Genomic DNA, 11045 nt, shown 5'->3' on the forward strand with positions numbered 1-11045 from the left:
AAAGGGAGATACACATCTTGATTTATCCACATCATAAATGGACCTCATATATTTTCCTTAATTGAAATATTTTTAAAGTATATTAAAGAAGAAAGAAATTCTGACATGGGTGACCTTGAGGACATTATGTTAAGTGATAAAAGCCAGTCACCAAAGGACAAATATTATATGACCCTACTTATATGAGGTACCTCATAGTGCAGTTTTTGGAGACAGAAAGTAGAAGGGTAGTTGCCAGGGGCTGGGAGGAGAGAGGAATGGGGAGTAAGTATTTAATGGGTGGAGAATTTCAGTTTGGGGAGATGAAAAAGTTCTGGAGATGGATGGTGCTGATAGTTATAGAACAATATAAATGTACTTAATGCCACAGAACTGTACACTTAAAAAGGACTAAAGACAAGAAAACATACAAAAGAATAAACCTCACTGGAAAGGTAAATATATAGTAAAGGTAGTGGATTGATCACTTATAAAACTAGTGTGAAGGTTAAAAGGCAAAAGTAATTAAAAATAACCATGATTAAAGTAATTAATTAAGGGATACATAAGACAAAAAAGATGTAAAATGTGATATCAAAAACAATATGGAGAGGGGTGGAGTAAAAATGGTGAGCTTTAGAATGTGATCAAACTTAAGTTGTTATCAAGTTAAAATAGACTGTTGCAGATATAAAATGTTATACATAAGCCTCATGGTAACCACAAAGTGAAAATCTACAGCAAATACACAAAAGTTAAAGACAAAGGAATATAAGCATTTCTTAAAGAAAGTCATCAACTCACAAAGAAGAGAACAAGAGAAGAGTGGAACAGAGAGGAACTACAAAAACAGCCAGAAAACAATGAACAAAGTGGCAATAAGTACATACCTATCAATGATTATTTTAAATGTAAATGGATGAAATTCTCTAATCCTGGGTGATTGACATTGGGGAGGGTGTGTGGTATAATGAGCACGGGGTATTACATAAGACTAATGAATCATAGACCTGTATCCCTGAAAAAAATAATACATTATATGTTAATTAAGTGAATTTAAATTTAAAAAATAATTTAAAAATTAAATTAAATTAAAAAAAGAAATTCTCTAATCAAAAGACAAAGAGTGGCCTTATAGATTTAAAAAAAACAAGATCCATCTATTTGTTGCCTGGAAGAGACTTGCTTCAGATATAAGGACATACAAAGATTGAAAGTGAAGGGATTTAAAAAGATGTTTCACGCAAATGGGAAACAAAAGAAAGCTGAGGTAGTTATATCAGAAAAAAAATGACTTTAAAACAAAGATTGTAATAAGAGACAAAAAAGGGAATTACATAATTATTAAGGGGTTGATCCATTATGAGGCTATAACATTTGTAAATATTTATGCACCCAACATAGGAGTACCTAAACATATAAAGTAAATATTAATAGATCTAAAGGAAGGCCACCAATACAATAATAGTGGGGATTTTAATACTTTATTTGCATAAATGGATAGATCATCCAAACAGAAAATCAGTAAGGAAACAATAGTCTTAAATGACATGTTAGACCACATAGACTTAACAGATATATATAGAACACTCCATCCAAAAGCAACAGAACACATTCTTCTCAAGTCCTAGCCAGAGTAATTAGGCAAGAAAAAGAAATAAAGGCATTCAGATTGGAAAGGAAAAAGTAAAACTGTAATTATATGCAGATGACAATATTATACATAGACAATCCTAAGAGTCCATCAGAAAACTGTTAGAACAAAAAAAAATTAAGTAAAGTTGCAGGATACAAAATCAATACACAAAAATCTGTTGTGTTTCTATACACTAATAATGAACTACCAGAAAGATAAATCAAGAAAATAATCCTCTTTAAAATTGCATGAAAATAATAAATACCTAGGAATAAACTTAATCAAGGAGGTAAAAGACCTGTATACAGAAAACTAGAAGATATTTAGGAAAGAAATTGAAGATATAAATAAAAGATATTCTGTGCTCATGGATTAGAAGAATTAATATCGTTAAAATATCCATACTGTCAAAAGCAATCTACAGATTGAATGCAACCCGCATCAAAATTCCAATGGCATTTTTCACACAAATAGTATTAACAATCCTAAAATTTGTATAGAACCACAAAAGACTTGGAATAACCAAAGCAATCTTGACAAAAAGAACAAAGCTAGAGACATCACACTGCCTGGTTTCAAATTAAACTAAAAGCTATGGTAATTAAAATAATATGGTATTGGCATAAAAGCAGATACATTGGTGAATGGAACAGAATACAGAGCCCAGAAATAAACCCATGCATATATGGTCAATTAATTTATGACAAAAGAGTCAAAAATATATGTTGGGGAAAGGAGAGCCTCTTCAATAAATGGTGTTGGAAAAACTGGGCAGCTAAATGCAAAAGAATAAAACTGGACCACTATCCTGGACCATACACAAAAATTAACTCAAAATGGATTACAGACTTGAATGTAAGACCTTAAACCATAAAATCTTTAGCAGAAAACATAGGTATAAGCAACTTGATATGAGTCTTGGTGATGAATTTTTTGAATCTGACATTAAAATTAAAAGCAACAAAAGCAAAAATAAACAAATGGGACTACAAAACACTAAAGAGCTTTTGCACAACAAAGAAACTATCAACAAAGAAAAAGGCCATCTATTAAATCAAAGAAAATATTTGCAAATCATATATCTGATAAGGGCTTAATATCCAAGATATTTAAAGAACTCATATGACTCAACAACAAAAATATCCCCAAATAATCCAATCGAGAATGGCAGAAGATCCAAATAAACATTTTTTCAAAGAAGACATACACATGGCCAATAGGTATGTGAAAAGATGCTCAATGTAATTAATTGTCAGGGAACTGCAAATCAAAACCACAATGACATATCACCTCACACCTGTTAGAAAGACTATTAGCAAACAGACAAGACGTAACAAGTGCTGACAAGGATGTAGAGAGAAGGGACCGGTCCCACTGTGAACTGATGGTGGAAATGTAAATTGGTGCAAAGCCACTATGGAAAATAGTATGGAGGTTTCTCAAAAAATTAGAAGTAGAACTACCGTATGATCCAACAATTCCACTTCTGGGTATTTATTTGAAGAAAACAAAATACTAACTATAAAAGATATATGCATCCCCATACTCACAGCAACACTATTTACAATAGCCAAGATACAGAAACAACCTAAGTGTCCATCGATGGATGAATGAATAAAAAAACTGTGGTATATTTACAGTGAAATATTAGTCATCCATAAAAGAAGAAATATTGCCATTTGTGACAACATGGATGGACCTCAAGAACATTATGCTAGATGAATTAAGTCACACAACGACAAATACCTTATGATCTCTCCCATATGTTCAATCCAAAACAAACAAAAACAAAACAAATCAAAACAACATAAAACACCACTAAGCTCACAGATACAGAAAATAGGTTGCTGGTTGCCAGAGGCAGGTGGTAGGTGGTGGGAGAAATGAGTGCAAGGGATACAAAGATTTTTTAAAAAATTAAAAATAGTTATGCAGAGGAAGAGAGAAACCAGGAAACTTCTTGATGGGAACCAATTCTGTTCAAAAAGGAGAAAATCACTGGCGTCTTCTTCCTGCCTTGTCTTCGGCATTTTTGTTCTCAGAGCTGCCGATAGCAAGATGTCTTTAGGAAATGCCAAAATTGGGCATCCTGCCTCCAACTTCAAAGCCACGGCTGTTAGGCCAGATGGCCAGTTCAAAGACAGCCTATCTGACTACAAAGGAAAATACATTGTGTTCTTCTTTCACCCTCTTGACTTCACCTTTGTGTGCCCCACGGAGATCATTGCTTTCAGTGACAGGGCAGAAGAATTTAAGAAACTCAATTGTCAAGTGATTGGTGCTACTGTGGATTCTCATTTCTGTCACCTGGCATGGATCAACACACCCAAAAAACAAGGAGGACTGGGACCCATGAACATTCCCTTGGTATCAGACCCCAAGCATACCATTGCTCAGGACTATGGAGTCTTAAAGGCTGATGAAGGCATCTCGTTCAGGGGCCTCTTTATCGTTGATGATAAAGGTATCCTTAGGCAGATCACGGTAAATGACCTTCCTGTCGGCCGCTCTGTGGATGAGACTCTGCGACTGGTTCAGGCCTTCCAGTTTACTGACAAGCCTGGGGAAGTGTGCCCAGCTGGCTGGAAGCCTGGCAGTGATACCATCAAGCCTGATGTCCAGAAGAGCAAAGAATATTTCTCTAAGCAGAAGTGGGCGCTGGATCATTTTAGGGCTGGGCTGCAGTAGGTGGCCATGAAAACAAAATCTCTTTTGTACTATTGTCATGCTTAGAACATAAGACTTTAGACTCTGTGCAGATGTGCTATAGGGACAGGACAGGCCTTTCCTGCAGGGGTTGGGGAGGCCAGCCTTTCTTCCTCTGGAGAGAAGGGCCTGAGCTGTTATGGGGCAGGCCAACTGTTATGTACAGTAGTAGGGCATCACTTTTTGTCTTTTGTTGTTTCTATTAAACTTGAACTGAGAAAAAAAAGGAGGAAATCACTGATGGAATGTAATTCACTAGGTGCTTACATCCTGGAACTTACCATATTTGTTTTTATATCTGTGTCTATGCTTATCTATTTTCCCCCTGACATTAATCTTCCAGTTATTCCCACCTTACTTCATCAAATGGTTTCTCTGAGTCTCACACTCAGCTCTCCAACTGCCTACTTGATGTCTTAAAGTTTCTTATCTTAGTAAAATTTATCCACTCTGTTGGATACTACATATTATTTAAGTCCCTAAATCATGTCAAGAAGTACAACTATATGGAGTGCAATATATAGCTAAAATATTTCACTTGTTCTCAAGTAATTCACAGTCAAGAGGAAAGTATCATTATTTCATTTATTTACCCAACAAACATTTGTTGAGCATCTGCTTTGTCCAAGGCACTATCCTAAAATCTGGGATGACAAAGTTCCTGATTTTATGAAACTTACAAAGTAGGAGGGGTGGGTAGGAAAGTAGATAAAATAGATTGAGAAGTAGCTCTATAAAATGTTGATAAATTCTACAAAGAAAAATAAATCAGGATAATATATAAAGAATAACAGGTTGAAGTGATGGAAAGAAATTGACAAAAGTGATAAATTTTCTGTTTTCTAATTCAATTTCTATGTACTGAAATCTAACAAATGAGGATCTGCTAACTTTGCTTTATAAGTTCAATATTTTTTTCACAAATTACTTCCTTAATTGGACATTTTGGAGAAAACATCTTTACAAAATATCTTTATAGTTTTCTGAAATTACACATGCTTTCATATGTATATCAAATTTAAAGTAAGTTAATTTACCAATTTACATTAATCTGATCTATTTTCATAAGAAACAGGCAGTAAAAGGACCAGTTGGATGTGCATAAATTTGTTTAATCAAGTCTTAAGACTCTTGTGTAACCCTTCATTCCTTAGGTCACACTGGTCTGGAGGTAAAAGTAGGATTATTATAACAATAATAATTAGAGCAACAATAAATACCCAGACTTATGTATGCATTTATATTGAGAATGGAAACCATTTACAACCACATAGCTTACTCTCCATAGTTATAGGGCTCTACTATACCAGGGAACTTTTCTCCAGGAAGATAAAAGGTATAAAGAATTTTATTTTTCCTTCCAAGACCTTCCCCCAAAATTCTATTTAGATATATATCAAACCATTAGACTTTTCAATAAATGGTATCAAACAACTGTTTACTCTCTAACACTCTTCAAAATCCTCACTCTTGAATAAGTGTAGAAATTGATTTGGTGAAACACTCAGATTAGCACTTCCAGAGAGTAAAAATGGTAAGTGCAAATACAAAGGCAGAAATAAACACACACACACACACACACACACACACACACACACACACACACACACACAGACTTCCTGATGTGGAGTGCAGAGTAATTAGTAAATAATGACAGAAATATGGGCCAAGTTCATGAAGTCATTGTCTTATAAATAAGGATTTATTTTATCATAGGTGGAAAAAATCAAATAATGCATTAAAGCCATGATTTTACTATAAGGTACATAAAAATTGGCTTGTGGGTTGGTCTGAAGAGAAAAGGAGACTGGAAGAAAAGATAATAGTTAAGAAAATAAAGATTCTGCTGGAATCCATGACAAAAAGGATAAAATATATACTTAGATATTAAAAAATACAATAGATACATCTCAGCAATAATGAAGTGATTTTAGGTCAAGTTGGATGTATATTATGAGAAGGGAGATCCCTTTTAGTTTAAGTTTCTAATTCCACAATTTTGGGGACCGTAGTCTCAATAACCAAAATAGGAGATAAACTCATTTTTGACCTACTATGTTTCAATTGTCTGTGGAACATTTAGTCAGACATTCCAGGTAGCAGGTGTTTACTTTACGAGAGGAATTGCTATATATGTACAAGAGACAGTAATCTGTACATGTGGATAAAGACTCTCTTGACCAAACTCGCCACGCGCCTCTGAGCCCTCTTGAGTAGGCCTCAACTTTGGCCTATAGAGACTTGAATAAACACTAACACAGTTTCTAGTAGCCTCTCTGGGGTGCATCCCTAAATTCCCATAAAGTACTTGGCTGAGAAAAATCAAGGCTGCCAAAAGAATTTGCTGTTTGTTCCACACCTGAAGATAGAGCCCCTGTCTCCAGTGTCTGGGGGAGGATAGGAGCCCAACTTTGATGAGTGCCAGTAAGCAAACCCAGATGGGTTTCCCAAACAACCCCTTCTGACTCTGATCTTTCACTTCCTTGACTGTGCTCAAGCCCCTGCTATTTCCCCTCCAGACTCCCTCATTCTTCCTTTAAAACAACTGTCTGTCCACAAATCAGAACGGAGCTCAGTTCTTTCCCTTACTCTCAGTAGCTACTGAATAAAAGCCATTTTAACTGTTTTAACTAATGTCCAGCTGTATATATCTCTGACAATATTTAGTCATGGATTTGGACATACTTATGTAGGGAGCCTGTAAAGTGACAAGACAAGATTAGCTCATGAATCCTCACTATGATGAGCAGAAGAGGAGTTTGGGAAGGATCTTCTAGAGAAAGAGGAAACAACCAGAAAGCAGGAAAGATTCTAGTTTTAAAAAAACTCTAATGTCTTTAAAAAATTTTAAAAATAAAAAAAATTAAAACTAATATTTTGAATTGATAATATTCTGAGGGCTAGTAGCTAAAACATGCTAATATAGTGGGTTTTTTTTAAAGGTTTAATTTATTTATTCACGCGTGAGAGAGAGCGTGCGCATGAGAGTGAGAGAGAGAGCATGAGCAGTGGGGAGGGGTGGAGGGAGAAGCAGACTCCCCACTGAGCAGGGAGCCCAATGCTGGGATCACGACCTGAGCCAAAGGCAGATGCTCAACTGACTGAGCCACCCAGGTGCCCCGTTAATATAGTGTTTCGGAGAAGGCTGCAATATCATTTGATTATGTGCAGTCTCTTAAAGAAGGACACAAAGGCAATCTGAACCATAACTAATCTGTGCAGTCTCTTAAAGAAGGACACAAAGGCAATCTGAACCATAACTAATCTTGGATTTTTACATTTTTCTTGATCTTTCTTTTATTTTAGCCTTGTTCAGTCTCTAGTTTCTTGGCTTCTAGTTTGTTTCTCTAGCATCTAAAGCAAAGTTTTTGGTATCCCAGTCCAAAGCTTGCTTCTTCACTCTTGGATAAGACTCATGGCCTAAAGTTTAGGTTTCTTTGATGTCTCAGAAAACATGGTTTAGGAGCTGGATCCAGGGTCCACGACATGTAAGTGGTCTGGTGTGACCTGCAGGGGATGTTTTACCTTACTCAGAGGTAGCCAGATACCAGTGGTACCGGCTATTGACCAGCATACAAATATCGTAACTTTTTGTAATTTATATAAAAAACACCCGACAAATATTACAACTTTATATAGGACAGCATTAGTATAAATTGTGAGTGACAGTGTGTGTAAATATGTATATGTCTAAAATCTACTCTAGAATCAGATATATCCTGGATAAACAAGACCCAGGGTTTTATTTAGAGGAAGAATGAAGTAAATCTTGGGATGTAAAAACAAGGCAGAAGTCTGAACTGTAGCATAATAGATCCACAGACACAGTGAGTCATTTTAATCTTTGTGCACGGGCCTTATGGTATTATTCTCTTCCATTTATTGTTGCTGTGTTGTGTTTTGTCTTATGGTTTCTTTTCTAGTCTTATGAATTTTCACATTTATCCTCCATATTTCTAATTTTATTTTCTTCATGGTTATAGTATAACATATAGATTTGTGTTCAATACAAACTCATCTTCAAGTTTCCATGGAATTACTGCTTAGAATTCCCCTCGTAACTACTGGTAATGGCTTGTGTGTGTATGCGTGTGCACGTGCACGCGTGTGGTGGAGCCCTGAGTGTTATTCTTCCTCTTCCCAACTATCTTATTTCATTCTTTTTCTGAATATAGAAAGATTGTGTATAGTAAAGAAAAAAAAAGCAATAATCTGAAAACTCCAAGAAGAATCATTTTTTCAGTAAAGAGAGGGTTGTCCTATTTTCTATAGTTTTTGAAAAGGGAGATATAACAAAACTTGCCACTTCTTGTTAGAACAAGCTGTATGATAGGGAAAAAGCATAATATTCCAAGAAGCAAACCTTAGATCTGCTTTTCTAAACCTAACAGCATCAATTTTATAGGTACTGAAAATTTCAGATTTTCATAAATTGCTTTAAATCTTACTTTTTAATTTTGATATTATGTTTCCATTTTTATTGCAGTTCTGTTGGTATTTTATTGAAAGAGGCTACATTATATGATGCTAGTCAAATGCTTTTTTAAATCAGCAAATTATTTATTCTTTTAAAAAATAATATATAGGGGCGCCTGGTGGCTCAGTCGGTTAAGCATCTGCCTTCGGCTCAGGTCATGATCCCAGGGTCCTGGGATCGAGCCCCGCATCGGGCTCCCTGCTCAGCAGGGAGCCTGCTTCTCCCTCTCCCTCTGCCTGCCGCTCTCCTTACTTGTGCTCTCTATCTCTCTGTCAAATAAATAAATAAAATCTTTAAAAAAATAAAAAAGAATATATATATTTTAAATAATAAACAAGTTAGTAATATTCTATCTATTATGGCTAATAGAATTTCTAATGACCTTTTTTAAAATCTGTATTCTACACATTTAGAGATTGTATGGAAAGTCAACAGTGTATCAAAAGCACATTTGCAGGGACATGCATTTGTGCATATATGCATGTGTGTACGTGTGTGAGGGAATAAAATGTCATGTTTGTATGAATGAAAACAGTTGAAAAGTTGCCTCTATAGCAGTATTTTACCAATATTTTTATACTACAGAAACCAGTAACTGTTGATAGAGTAGAAGGGACCACAAACTCTATGAGCTTACATTTATGTTTTATTATAACACAAAGTCTAAAACATAAAAAGAACTCAATAAATACTTGTTAAATGACAAATTAGAGATTGGTATATTGTCCGAAAATGTCTCTCTCTAGTAGACTACATAGGAAGTTAAAAAAGGATAGTACTTGTAGAAAGAAAAAAGCTGAATTTTATTTATTTCACAGTTGGTTTCTCCAAGAACATCCCAACAAAGATTGCAATTAGCAGTCAAACTAGTGAAATGTTCATTGGTATGTTGCAAACATGTGTTCATTTAACAAAGAAAAGCAATACTGAGACCTTTGGAGGAATTTTCATGTACTTTTTTTTCCTGGATCTGTAGACAGAGGATAAACAAGGTAGCAAGTGAAGCTAGAAAAATTATTAGTAGAATAGCATTTAAAATAATAAGAATAAAAATAAAATCATATGCTGTGACCCAGAACAGTGTTGTAATTAAATTTACTGGGGCAGAAAATTTACTTTGTGAATTAATATCACCTTTTGGCAATTTAATGTCTTTCAGTGTAAGTACAAATCCATATTATCTTTCCATCTATTTTATATAACAATATTTACTCCAAGTGCCTTCTTAAAAATAGAAACCACTGCTTTTAAGCCTAAGGACGTGTCTAAAACCAATCCCTCACAATTATTTTAGCCTTATTTTCTTTCTAAAACTTTATCCAAAAAAGCCAAACTAAAATGTATTTAGTATAAGCATGGAAGGGATAAAACTTGATCAGTCACTAATAACTACCATTTGCTTCACATGGCAAACTACTGAGATACATGTTAAGGAAAACACTTTATTCTCCCTGAAGAGAATTTTATTTATTTATTTCCATGAAGGGGATTATAACTCACTTGACTTCTCTCTACACCCTCATTATTCCTACTAAAAGGAAGAGTAGTAAAATATCTAATGGGGATTTTGTGGTTTTGCCTTTCCTCTAACTCTGCTGCTGGGGTCTCTCTGCTCTGCTCTTGCCCTTGCTTCAAGTTCAATGAGTAAGGTCTGTTCCTGTGAGCCAGGTCTGCAGTCTTCTAGCATTACCAGTTATGGTAGGTCAGTCTAATTCTGGTTAGCAGTTTTGTTCCCCCATATCTATGTCCCCCTGGTATTATTAGGTTGTTGGTAATAGGACTGACTTTTTAAAAACTCAAGCATAGTTGACACACATTGTTACATTAATTTCAGGTGTACAACATAGTGATTCCACAAATCTATATGTTATACTATAGAGAGCTGACATTTTTGTCTCTACTTGTCCGACTTCTCTTTCTTAGCTGGTTCAGAAGTCAGTAGCAGAAATAGGGGTGCTGTTTATAGAGCTCCCTGGAACTCTAGCATCATGGAAAATGTATAAGACATTTATGTCAAGATACATATTGTTCAGACTAAAAAAAAAGTTGGGTGCCAAAATTATTTTAAGTCATTATTGGCTAAGAAATGTTAATCTTTTATCCTTATCAAATAAATGGGTATTCTAACTCTTTACCAGATGCATCCATTCCAGATATTATGGAACTAATGTTAAAATATGAAAACTTTCTCCCTGGAACAAATGCTTTAGCATGCACTGTCTCTGTTTCCATGGTGATACAATCATT

At 35.0% G+C, this 11045-nt stretch overlaps 1 pseudogene; it reads left to right on the forward strand.

Annotated features, from left to right (window-relative positions):
• The first annotated feature begins 3673 nt into the window (after positions 1 to 3673).
• Positions 3674 to 4509, forward strand: LOC118538791 (peroxiredoxin-1 pseudogene; annotated as a pseudogene).
• Positions 4510 to 11045: the final 6536 nt, after the last annotated feature.

This window comes from Halichoerus grypus, chromosome 14 (genome assembly GCF_964656455.1).
Source record: "Halichoerus grypus chromosome 14, mHalGry1.hap1.1, whole genome shotgun sequence".
Lineage (NCBI taxonomy): Eukaryota > Metazoa > Chordata > Mammalia > Carnivora > Phocidae > Halichoerus > Halichoerus grypus.